The sequence below is a fragment of the Sinohyriopsis cumingii genome, chromosome 9 (genome assembly GCF_028554795.1).
Source record: "Sinohyriopsis cumingii isolate HCF-2022 chromosome 9, ASM2855479v2, whole genome shotgun sequence".
NCBI classification, from domain to species: Eukaryota; Metazoa; Mollusca; class Bivalvia; order Unionida; family Unionidae; genus Sinohyriopsis; species Sinohyriopsis cumingii.
The window spans coordinates 94,347,001-94,361,258 of record NC_142969.1 but is presented as its reverse complement, the minus strand read 5'-3'; the positions used below and the strand labels follow the sequence as shown (position 1 = coordinate 94,361,258).

Below are 14,258 nucleotides of genomic sequence, written 5' to 3'. Positions count from 1 at the left end.
AAGTCTATACCACAACTACTCAGATGGAACACTGTTATAATATAGGTGTCTACTGTTACTTGTAAGTCTTGCATCATGAATAGAAACGTTCATGAGATACTTGTGTGGTACTTTGAATCGCACTGAACAATGACTAATTTGGCTTCTGTTGAATATCAGAAGCACGAATACACGACTGTAAGACTGGCGTTTCACATTCATATGTCTAACAATATTCGGAGAAAAATTATTTCCGTTTCTAATATTATAGCAGCTAGTATATCCAGCAGTAGAGGGAAAAGGTCGTCTGGTTGTCAAGATTTCATTTCACGTAATGCAGGAAGGCTTGAAATCCTCTTAAAATTCGCTTTCAGTAAGTTCGTAGTTTGGGAACAAATTTAGTCTTGAGTGTATTTTTACATTAGGTGGGGGAGAAAATGGTAGTGACACTTTGGTTACTGGTCCAGGAAACGAAAATAATCTACCAGTAACTGAATTGTCACCTTAACACAGCAAGCAATTAAAAAGTCATGATCATTATATTTTTGGTAATCCTGAGAAAGAAATAAAAGATTAATTCACTGGTACTCTAGCAGCAGCATGCAAAACATTTCCATGAGTAATCCATTTTGGTACTACACTGAATGGCAATCGAATAACAAAAAGCATTGACTTTTCTTTTCTGTTTCCTCTACTTCTCCATGGTTTTAATTTATTAGAGAGATCACAAACAATTATATACAAGTTATCGATAATTAAAAAAGCTTGGTGCAGTATTATTTCACTGAAATATAGGGCTATAAACTTTCATATGTTCATTTTGAATCATGACCTGTTTCAATTGTTTAACTCAAATTTAGGAACAAAGTTTGATATTTTCAACATCTGCAAAGTTAGGTGTTGCGCAAACAGTCGTTGGGATCTAGGAATTGATGATTTTGCCATTCCAGCATATCGACAATGGACAAGGTTTCTATTTTTAGGACAGTATAAATTCAGATGTATCCATGAATTTTATAAACACTCCTAGAAACAGGTGCTAAAATGTCCAAAATAAACCTTAAACAGTTTAGTTTAATAGTTTGTACTATGTATCCATTTAATCTCACATACTTGATCTGGCGTTCCATCGAGCTGTTCAAGCCGTATTTCTTTATCACACACGCGGAATTGAACTAATTTTTCCTCTTTGACATCTGTGCATATATATTAGCAGTGAATGGATTTTATAAATGACAAATAGTTGTGAAATTCATTCATTTAGTAACGCTAAAATATTTAGAATGCGCAAAAGACGGGGTATGTAATAAATACAAAACTGTATTTGGGTTTTGTTCCGAGTCGTGAGAAAGAACTCGTTTGATTTAACTTATTTATATTTTTCAGCCAGAATGCCTCGACGTATCCCTACCGTATATCAAACTTGTTCTTTCCGCCGCCTCAGAAAGAAAACACGAATATAGTTTGTATATTTATTTTCTTAAATAACTCCGGTTAACTTAAAGCCATTTAGTGTTGACGCGACCCACGCATTTGCCTTGGCTTCTTGCCTATTCTCGAGAGTCAAACTGTAACGTAAGTTCATAACAAAAAGTCCGCTATTGTTGGGAATTATTCTATATTTTTTTAGGGTAATTGTTAATAATACTTACTTTTCTTGCAAAATAATACGCAAGTCATGCGATTAATTGTGTTGAGTCAGCTTATTCCTGGACGAAAGCAGACTGGTCAGCTTTTAAAAATTTGTTTTAGTTTCTAGTTTTATTCTGAATGACCGGTGTGTAATCGAATAAAATTTAGCATTCAGCGTAAATTTCTTGAACTTGCAAGTCAGTTCATTAACAGACTGATATTGGACAGTGGAATCTGCCTATGTTAATAGGAACTTACTATTGAGCGACTTTAAATACACATATATAGCATTTTAGTTATCGCTACAATCCTGTATAAAATGTGGACTGTCATTTTCCAAAACTTTTGAATGTTATGGTTAGAATGCAAATATTCGTAAGCAAGAAAGACGGAGCATTGAAGTATCCAAATTTATGTAAATCAAAGCACGTGACTGTTCACGCTTTGTCACGCAACCAAAACGCAAACAAATGATATTATAGATAAAATGTAATATGTGTCGTAAGGATTGCTGTTAGAAAGTGTGTGATTATTGTCAGTATCTTATTGCTTACTGTACGGTAATAATGCCGAAAATGCACCAGGTATAATAGCATGGGTGAACTTAGCTCTTATATGTTCAAATTCAGTGTTGTGGGAAAGATGGAAATTAAGGGAACTGATTAATTCTTGCATCAACATTTAATAGTTGTACAGACCTTTACCATAATTATGCTCTACACTGTAATACTATTAAAAAATCACCAATATTAGCTAAAAACGCTGACGAGACTTTATGTGTTTGACATTTTTAAGATCATCGTGAATTTCACGCACGAATGGTTGCATATAAGTTCAAGATTTGTTCATTTTCAGAAGGATATTTTTCAGTTCAATGTAACTTCGAAGATAAGTAGTATTTCAGGGATTGTATTAAACTCCTTAGGGCATGTCCTACACAAATCATCAGGAGACGACTGAGCATTAATACAGATCTCTCTGTCAAGCAGATCAGGAAATTCACATCTTTCATTAGAAAAGACATTAAAGTAGATTTGTGCAAGATCGTTCTCAGACAGAGAGATATGCAAATCATAATTAGAGAAAGGCATCCTCAAGGAGAGAAGACTGGTATTGGATCACAGTTGCGGGTGGTATGTAATTTAGAGCTTCTGTGAAATGTTACAATTGTAAAGCAAACAAAACAAAATAAGAAGTATAACAAATATTGCATACGAGATGTTCGATAAACTTTCTTCGTAATTTTTTTATTGATAGTTCACTATGATTCACATTATTTATGGGAGCACATAACACATGACTTGGTGTAAATTTGTCCAGGCTATACGGCTTTCATTAGCTTGCTACTGAAACATGGAATACAGTCTTGTTCGCGTATAAGACGAGTCCAACTGCAAACTGCACAGGCCCAGATCTGCTGTCGCATCATTCGCAGTCATGTTTAGTTTTGTGCTGTTTGTTTGGAGTAATCCATTGAACAAGAAAGACATGCCTAATCTGCAGACGTTTTACGCCACAGCGGATAAGGATCTTTGATGTTTTCAGTTTGAATCGTCTTATAAGCGAATAACGACGGTTCACGATAATTGATAACTAGTACTTGCTCTTTCAACACCATTTGATTAAAATAAATGTGAATGCCATGCACGTACGAGAACTGTCTATGTTCGCTTATAAGACGAGTCAAACTGCAAACAACAAACACCCATATTATGTCGTAGCATGATGCGCCTGCATAACAAGGTCTTTGATGTTTGTTCTACTGAGTACTCCTTAAAAACTGTACAGACCCAGATTTTCCTGCTCATTATTCTACGGCAGATCTGGGTCTGTGCAGTTTGCATTGGGATTAGTCTTATAAGCGATTAAATACGAGTAATACTATTTACGTGTCTGCAGCCGGCAAAACGGGATAATCTAACATCTTAATTTGTCCCATTAGAAGATCAACGCTACTAACATTATACCAGTAAGACTACTATTCAATCAATGAATATGCATTTTTCAAAAAACAAATGACACGATTTTCAAAATTTAAAACCGAACAATACACTGATTTGAAACTCAAAAAACAACAACAATAAAAATGTGCTCGAGAATGTGTACAACACACATATTAACAAATAAAAGCTAAAACATTAGACAACAGTTAAGAACTATATAGACGATTCTCAGTTACGAAGTCATTCTGATATGATATATACCTCGGACGACTGACCAATGCAGCTCAGAAGTTTTTTGTTTTTTAAAAAAATTAAAAATGATGGTAGGGGTGGGGAGTGTGGGAGATCACAATGGTGATATAGAGCTCGAGATATATGTCAACTAGCTTCAATTGACAGGTTAAATTATTCTAGAGGTAATAGACCACCACACAATTCTGCTTAATACAAGCAATTTTTGGTGACCTATAACGTATACCCGGCACATGTAAGGTGTACAGATTATGAGGAGTATTGATTCTTTAGGGTGGAGGAAATGCATTCCAAATTGAAAGTCAAAGATTATGAATGTATGTTTCAACATCTGCAATTGAAACGTTCCCTTTAATACTTAATATATATATATATATATATATATATATATATATATATATATATATATATATATATATATATATATATATAGAGAGAGAGAGAGAGAGAGAGAGAGAGAGAGAGAGAATTAGATATATACACCACACAGAACGCAAAGTGCCATCCCTGGATTCCTAGAGAAAAATGTTTGATAAATGCAGGCAGAATTGACATTTTAATACAAATGATACTATCATACAGGTTATAGAACATTTATTTGTACTCTAGGGACATTCGAACTAAGGTCCGCGGGTAAACGGAACCCATTCCCTTGCCTGCAAACAAATGAACCCGTATTCCCTCACGACTAAGCACACATCACCAAACAAAGATGTTACTCAGTCGGTGTTATATGCACTCGTGTGTAGCAGACACACTCGCATGACTACCTAGTAATTAATTTTCATGTATCTACAGTCATTCCGGATTCCTATGAAAGAAATCAAGGTACATATAATTAATTATAGAGATTTATAATACCCCGCCCCCCCCCTCTCTACGTTACTGCAAAATAATATATATATATATATATATATATATATATATATATATATATATATATATATATATATATATATATATATATATATATATATATATTCTTTTGAAGTACTAAAGGGTACTAATATATATGTTAGTTTCAATAGTAAAGTATAGATAACTCCAGACAGTTCACACAGTGGGAAAAAAGTCTCTAGGAAGGACCTAACTATTTCATGGGGCCTGAAAATAACACCACCGTAAAATGAGTTTTGCGTTCGAGCACTCAGCACCAAGCATTCATATTCTTAGCATCGTCTGATTGGTTGACACAAAATTTAAAACAGTAACTTAGGCCGGACAGATTTTTAATCCGCTGGCTTAGATTTATCTGCAGTATGCTATAAACCACAGGTACAATTAATTCGCAAACAGTGCATTATTAACTGTGAGAGTGACAGTAAACAGCCGTAAAAGGGTGCGTTGCAACCTGAGAGATCTACCATGAAATCTAACTCTGCAAACATCTCATAAAACATTAACACAACTCACAACTTAGTCGAACATAAAACAAAGCAAAAACATGTTGGCCATCATTTTGCTTTGTAAACATAAAGATAATGTGGGTTGATAGGATAGCAATACAAACAGGAACCTAACCAGATCGGTCGGAACGTCCAGTAATTACCATTAAGCATCGTTCCGAACATCAGGTAATTACCTAATCATCGGAACATGAGGTGATTACCATTACATTCTACTCCACGTAAAATTCTTTTTCACATTACGCCCACGTGAGGCAGATTATTTACAAACGTTGGGATATTTGATTTAATACTTCATTGGTTGCAGTTATTCGAGGAAAATGTATCATATTGCAAACTTCAAGTTACAATAAAGAGAATCTGATTCAAATCAGACGCAAAATATTGACAACGGGGGAAAAACTACTTCAATTGCAAACTTAGCCTGTCACCACAATAGACGGACTAAGTAGAATCCAATATTTCAGATTAATAAGCGCAATAAATCTTGTCTCTACGTCCATATATTATTTTATTTATTACGTGTCGTATATATAGCCACAGAGAGAAATCTGGACCATTAGCATACATCAAGTTTCTTATACTAATACCATCTCAATAAATATTTATCAGATAACAGCATGAACCCCGTAGTTGTCAATTTTAAAATTCCTAAAATAAATAATTAACACTGAATAATAGAGAAGGAAAATGGACCATGAGACTACAACTTCGTCTTACCACATGCAGATAAGTGGTATGCCTTCGCTATCAAAATATACTGAAAACAGTTTGATTTTTTTGTACAAAAGGAACCGGCGAATGCATTAAGTCTTACCTGAAATGAAGAGTTTAGTGTATGATTTTCAGTGAATCGATTGGATGATGGAAATCACATCTGACAGCTCAAGGAAACACTGAAATAGATTAATAAGATCAATTTATGGCACCTGCATGAAGGATGAGTTAAATAACTATCTTTCTTACAGAAATAGCAATGCCTAGCGTGGCGTTCAAACAAATGAAAACGAATTGATAAAGCAATTGCATTACTTTGTTTATCGTAAATAACTGAACATGTTAGGAAAGTGTCACGCAACCATATACTAAATTGGGCAACTATAAGTGTTCATATACTGTATAAATAGTGACTTTATTTGGAAAGACTCTCCAGAAATGATGAAAGCGAGCATAACATGTTTTTAATACATGGTTATCTGTTTGTCGTTTCACTGTGTGCTTTAAATTAAGTGATTAGTTGATACCTATTTTAAATAAGCAATAAGACAGCACCCAAGCAAATATATTTTACAAAATTTTCAAAGCGTCAATGTTCATGTGAATAATTTAAACCGAATTGGTTAATTCATCGTTCACCTTATAATTAATTAAAATCCACTGCTGATTAACGTTCATAGTATTATCGACTTATCTCGTTCAATAGCTGTTCTCAGTGATATGCATCATTAACCTTTGTACCATATTTCTACAGTGTTACCTGATTATGTGACGATATCAAGATGAAAATACAAAATGAAATCCTCGATACTATGGACAAAAACTAGGTTTGTAAGCCCTCGATACTATGGACAGATATTAGGCTTGTAAGCCCTCGATACTATGGACAGATGTTAGGCTTGTAAGCCCTTGTTGTTATTACTGGATAGGAAAATTAATCTTGTTACGATATTACGGCTTTATTTGCTTGGAAAGAACAAGTTAGTATATGACCTGGTGGAAAAACAGGAAAGTATCCAGACTCTAAAATAATAACAAAAAAAAACCTAAAATGACGATTTAAAAATTAAAAATGACTCACGCGCTGACAATGGACTAGAAATATAGCTTATTAGTTTTGAAGTTGTAATCAAACTTGATAGCTTTAAAATGAATATCATTTTAGGAAGAATGATTTCTCTGTGTGTGTGTGTGAGAGAGAGAGAGAGAGAGAGAGAGAGATCCGTATGAGAAATAAATAATCTCATCAGTTTGACCGATACCAAGCGGTGGAAAGTATGCACAATATGTACGACATATCTGTCTTTCTGACAAGAATGCTATTACCGTGTTATTGTTAATACATCTTTCAGATAATCATCATCTCTATTGTTCCACTGAGTGGACAAAAGTGAGGCGTTGACTGAAGTATGCGTGAGTACTTATCTCCTTGATATTGGTAATGTTTGTCGAATTGAACTAGCAATGCTTTGTTTCTCATTAGACATTAAGGTGCAGACACTCCATATAAACAAAGATCTCTATCATCGTCACATTAATTCGAATATTTTTTTCAGAAACCGATGATGTAATTAGGATATGCCGTCATATATAGGAATATCCGTCTCTCAGTTTAAGAATTTGTATATAATTCCATTTTCGAGTACTTTATCTTTTACTCAAACTAAGACTGTTTGCATTATTTCGCAGATTAGTTTTATATTTAAAATCGATAGTATTTCTATAGACGAAAACATAACACATATAACTTGTAAAAAAAGAAATATATACCGTGTATATTGTCTTATACGTGAAGTCAAACTGCACAGACCCATATCAACAGTCGCATCATTCCAGCTTATTATGTTGCTTGCAGTTGGATTTGAGGTGTTAATTTTTAATTAGTGCTCGGTACAGTATTTCCGCAGTTATATTAGGAAACACTTTAATGTTCTGGGACAGGGGGCTGACACTTCATTTTATTTTTCCGTCTGTCAATAACTGAAAACTTATCTTACTCTGAGATTTGGTCAAACACACACATCGATATCCATTGTATTGTTAAAAAACATCATTTAGTATCTTGAGGTTAACGAAACAAAAATATACCAGGTCCAAATAAATTGCAGCTCCCGTCTGGAAATGAAATGGTCAGTACCTTATATTGATGCATTTGCAACGTGTATGTTATTTTGGCATACGCTGTCATCTAATAGTTTATCTTAAGTCCGACGAATAAGCTTCCACTATGGCCGACACCCTGTAAAAGTCACCGTGCTGACATTATAGAGTTTGTTGATTGAAATAGGAAATATTGGCACTTAAACCTAAAAATTACTAGCTACACTATTGATATAAAAGGCAGGGAAAACTTGAGTGGGATGCCAACATCCGGGCAAGACATTTTTGATATAGAGCCAGTAAAAATAAAATACACATATGACAAAGAGAAAATATTGTTATACTCATATGGTCTTACTAACTAGCAAACCCGGCTTTTAAGTCTATAATTAACGCATGTGAACAATCGTTGTCGACTGAAGACCTCCACAATGCGCAAAAACTGTACATGATTTTTCTAATCATCTAATGGCCACACATCACGAAACTGTAATCGTACACGTGCATGTTGTTTTTCTTTTGCTTAATATTTGTATGGCTAATCAATATTCCATTCCAATCTGAATATTATTAATTCGCGATATTTAATACAAAATGCGCCCCAAATATCCGGTACAATGAAGTATTCCGACCTCAAATTATTTAATAACACGTACAAATAAAAATATCTAGGGAATCCCATAGGTTAAGAAATTAATGAGGGTCTATTTTACGTAACTAATCCATAAAAGTTCGTGAATACTGTATGTTATGACATCTAGTTCTATAATTACTTAATAATTTTTTTGAGACATTTCTTAAACGTACCGACTCCTGATAATCGAATAAATAATAACTAAAATCTAGCAAGCTATAAACTAATACGTAACTGCAAATAATATATAACACTAATTATATTACAATATTTATCTAAATATCAAGTAGAAAACAACTGCTGTCCTGAAATCTTAGGATGATTCGCAATCATACATGAGACTATGTTTACATACGCTAGTAAATAACTAAAACAAATTACATTTTTTAATCCGTAATGTTTCTAAGAGTTGTATATGGTCCGAATATCTTTCACAACATCACGTTTGGGAACCACCTTGGAATATATATGTGCCACGTGTGTAACACGTGATTAAAAGATCATAAATGTAATAATGTATGCACTATTCAAAGTTAATTTGTGACAAATACAGAAACTTGTAAAAATGCCCAAAATATGTTTTTAATTAGTTAGAAATGAAAATGCTGCTAATGGCGTTAAATTCGTAACAAGAATACTCAGGAATGTCAATACATTCCTTCCGGTACAGTGACAAGAAGCATGTACGTATCACTGCAAAAAAAACACACCACGGTAAACCGGTTTACCGGTAATACAGCGCGTCTCTACTCCGATGATTAGCAAACACCTTAGTCTGAAGACAGAGATATGAAATAGTTATTCGGACATGAGCGAGGTCTAGCGATGCACATATCTCGATATAATCTCATCAACATACCCTCTAACGAACAATGATTTACTATAATAATAACGTGTTTTAGAGAAAAGTCGCGTAAAGCAGGAATTCTGTAATCGAAATCTTTCTTGTTTAGCTCAAGTCCGCTGAAGATAACTAGGAACAAGTGGGCGTAAAATGTCATTGAAGTATCTGTATCGAATTCAGTTAAACGAAGAGAGTTCTTTACAAATATTGCTGCGAATATGTCCAGAGTTACACGATTATATTCGACCTACTCTTCTGAAGGAGTGCACAGTCATGTTAAATTTAATCTTATCAGATGTCATACTCGTCTTAAAATTTATGTTTATCTCATGGAAGGCATTTAATGACTTTTATGGAATGGAACATTTATTTTTTCAACACGTTTAATCGCATTTGATCAATTTGTAATTTTAGGTAAATTAATGTAAATATTGCATTTATGTTTATTTCTCCAAGTGGCAAAATTCGTATTATGAAAGATGCAATACAAGGCGAGATGGCCATAATAATAAATGCAAGACTAATACAGACGTCATACGTGCACTCTCGTTAAAATAAAATTGAGTTTTGACACAATAAACTTTTTACAACTACTCCGGTGGTCTAGTGGTTAGAGCATCCGCCTCGGATGCTGGAGATAGCAGTATGAACCCTGGCCGAGTCATACCAAAAACTTTTAAAAAAATGTTATTAACAGCTGCCTCGCTAGGCTCTTAGCATTAAGAGGTTAGTTTTAGGAGTGGTAGGCCTGATGTCAGGATAATGTGACTGGCTGGGACATCAAACTACATGTCTGCGTGTCTCTTCGTAAGTTCTTTTGACAGATATTTATATTGGAGGGAAACCTTGAATGGTCCCCTGTCGTATATTTTACTATAGTTGTGACAGTTACGAGCAGCTGACAACCTTAACCATCCTTAGAATGAAACTGTCCACAGATGATACATCTGATGTAAACAAAATAGCAGGCGTGTGGATGATTTCGTATTGATGTATACATTTAAGTCTATTAGATAAATTTAGGAGATCCGTTAAAAATGAAATGCAGGTCTGATAATACAAAATCTGGCTTCCTGGATGAATGCAAATCGGTTCTTGATTGTCCTCATTGTATACTGATGGTAGTTTGATCACTCGTTTAAAGTAATATAGTGAAGTTAATGTTTATTGCTACACCCGTAATGTTTCATTTCCCGAATATTCCGCTTGTTTCATTCATTTGCCATCATCCCAAGCCTATCTGTAAATAATGCACATATACGTTGATTGTTACTAAGGGGTATGTATTGTGTACACAATCATGTGGACACAGTTAATCAGAGGAAAAATAACTGATGTTTCACACATGTTCTTTTGTTGTTGTTATGTACAGTAGATTATGTTTCAAAGTTGCCTTAATGCAGTACATTTAAAAATTGATATAATAGTCAAAACATCAGTATTGCCTTTGTCTGTTTAACTGTCAGATTACATGCTATTTAAAAATTGATATAATAGTCAAAACATCAGTATTGCCTTTGTCTGTTTAACTGTCAGATTACATGCTATTTAAAAATTGATATGGTAGTCAAAACATCAGTATTGCCTTTGTCTGTTTAACTGTCAGATTACATGCTATTTAAAAATTGATATAATAGTCAAAACATCAGTATTGCCTTTGTCTGTTTAACTGTCAGATTACATGCTATTTAAAAATTGATATAATAGTCAAAACATCAGTATTGCCTTTGTCTGTTTAACTGTCAGATTACATGCTATTTAAAAATTGATATGGTAATCAAAACATCAGTATTGCCTTTGTCTGTTTAACTGTCAGATTACATGCTATTTAAAAATTGATATAATAGTCAAAACATCAGCATTGCCTTTGTCTGTTTAACTGTCAGATTACATGCTATTTAAAAATTGATATGGTAGTCAAAACATCAGTATTGCCTTTGTCTGTTTAACTGTCAGATTACATGCTATTTAAAAATTGATATAATAGTCAAAACATCAGTATTGCCTTTGTCTGTTTAACTGCCAGATTACATGCTATTTAAAAATTGATATGGTAGTCAAAACATCAGTATTGCCTTTGTCTGTTTAACCGTCAGATTACATGCTATTTAAAAATTGATATAATAGTCAAAACATCAGTATTGCCTTTGTCTGTTTAACTGTCAGATTACATGCTATTTAAAAATTGATATGGTAGTCAAAACATCAGTATTGCCTTTGTCTGTTTAACTGTCAGATTACATGCTATTTAAAAATTGATATAATAGTCAAAACGTCAGTATTGCCTTTGTCTGTTTAACTGTCAGATTACATGCTATTTAAAAATTGATATGGTAGTCAAAACGTCAGTATTGCCTTTGTCTGTTTAACTGTCAGATTACATGCTATTTAAAAACTGATATGGTAGTCAAAACGTCAGTATTGCCTTTGTCTGTTTAACTGTCAGATTACATGCGATTCAAAAGTTCCAATAACCGTGCCCAGTATGCCTAGAGTATGGATGTGAAAAAAATTCTAAAACCACCTTAAAGTTCAATACAAAAGAAAATGAAAATGTAATTATTTTTTACACTCTGTCATCTTACTTCTGTTTCGAGTTCATGTTTTTTCAATATCCGTGTATAATTGTTCTGATTAACAGAGATCTGAAAGCATTTATCAAACACAAATGTATGTCACAGTGACTGATTCTACGCAGCATTATCTGTGATCCTCAAGAGGCATACACTTATCAAGCTTCCTCACTATAGAACCTTCAAGGATTTACAACACTTTGAGCAGTGCAAGCAAGTAAAATTAAATTGCATGAATTATTGTGATGTCCATATAATCACTGAAACATTATATTTTATACCCAAGTAGAGAAAAGCGACTGTGAAATTGAACTAACAGATATGGAAATTTAAAACAAATCACAAAAAAGGAAAAGCAATTCGAAGTGATCAACTTGTCCTAATAAATGTTTCAGACTGCAAGCAGACATTGGACTTCCTTAACGAGGTGCAGATATACCCAAATACCGACAAGCATAAGGCACATGAAATGTAGAGACTGATGATGGTGCAGCTGTATTCCATGACTAACAGCTGCCTCACTTGGTGCTCAGCATTAAGAGGTTAGTGTTTGGACTGGTCGGACTGGTATTAGGGTAATGTGACTGGGTGGGGCATGATGCTATTTGTCTGCAGCATTGATGCCCCAGTGATAGACATCACTATAAACTGTCACACTTCAGACATCGTAGCGATATGACTGAACAATTGTTAAAGTTACATTAAAAATCCAATTCACACACACAAAGACACATAAGTAATTTTGTAAGTAATTAATCTGTATGAATTGATGCGTTACCTTAGAACGCAGACATGCAACTTTACTGTTGAGCTGTTTTCGATTAAAGTGCAAAGCAAAACAAATGATCATGGATCCGATTCGCCCAAAGATATAATGTCTTCAACACTTACAGGATGTGTCATTCTTCTTTGTAGCGATATATCAGCTGACTGTGGAATTCATATCGTCTGCTAAGCGAGTCTCGAGATACTTAACCTCAATATTTCCACCATGTCAATCCTTCAAGGCTGCTGACAGTTTTCTACAGCGAATAGTAACAACGCATGTCACGTTAGAATAGCGTGCGTATTAACACACTAATATTGAATGCCAAATATCACGTTATAACAGCATTAGTATTGATTCACTAGTAATGAATCCTAAATATCACGTCAGATTAGCGTGCATATTGATTAATATTATTGAATGCCATATATCACGTTAGAATAGCCCGCATTTGGATTCACTAATATTGTATCCCATATTTCACTTTAGAAAAGCCCGCATTTGGATACCTTCGAAAAGCTTCCATACTGACTGAATGAATCAGAATAGTATCGAAAAAAAAGTTAACTAAAATTACTGACCAATGATAACACTAAATAAAGATATTCTCTACTGACATTGTGCTCTACTAACTACAAGAAGGACGATATACTCATGCGACCAATTTTTGTTTTATATTTATAAATTCATGGATTTTTGTAACTTTATAAACTTAGATCGCTATTTTCGAGTGCTTCTCGCTCTGTATCTTGTTGATTTACTTAGAATTGTGTCTTTTATGTTTAATAAATCTGATTCGAAAGGTGCATACAGAACTAGTTGCTGCTTTAAACAATGAAGTTAACCAACGCTAATAAAAAGATAACCAGGACAAAATCATTGGCTCTAGATACAAATTACACGTCTCGCTCAAGCTGGCTTATTTTGTAGACTGTTTCACTCTCAGATTATTTCGGACCGACTGTTTCACTATCAAATTACAACGAACAGACTGTTTCACTAATGAATCACACCGTACAGACTGTTTCACTAATAAATTACACTGTTTCACTATCCAATTACCCCATACAATACAAATATAAGTTATTGAAAGCAAATCTAATGCTACACATATCTTGCCATTTTAAGCAAAAATCTATTTGATGTAAACTGGATAACTTACCAAATTCACTATAAAGAGCTGTTTTCTTTTACAATTAAGTGGCATGCCTTTCTTGTTGTATATCTCGTTACGTGCATTCACGAACCTATATTATTCAATAACTTTAGAAATAGTCATTTAAAAATAATGAGTTATATATTATTAAACGACACCAAAGGAGTGAATAGAGAGACAAGAAAATATGATGTGGCTTATTCCTGAACTGTTGTTACTAGTCCTGGATTAATCAAAGCTTACCAGTTTTCACTAT

General features: G+C 33.8%; 1 protein-coding gene across 1 annotated transcript in view; it reads right to left on the bottom strand.

Moving 5' to 3' along the window:
* LOC149792275 (potassium voltage-gated channel subfamily KQT member 1-like) overlaps nt 1–14,258 on the bottom strand; it is a 282,881-nt gene that overhangs the window by 242,136 nt on the left and 26,487 nt on the right. Inside the window, exon 2 of the mRNA XM_089970825.1 lies at nt 6,030–6,108. The gene's annotated coding sequence lies outside the window, so the exon portion shown is untranslated. The remainder of the gene's footprint in view (nt 1–6,029; nt 6,109–14,258) is intronic.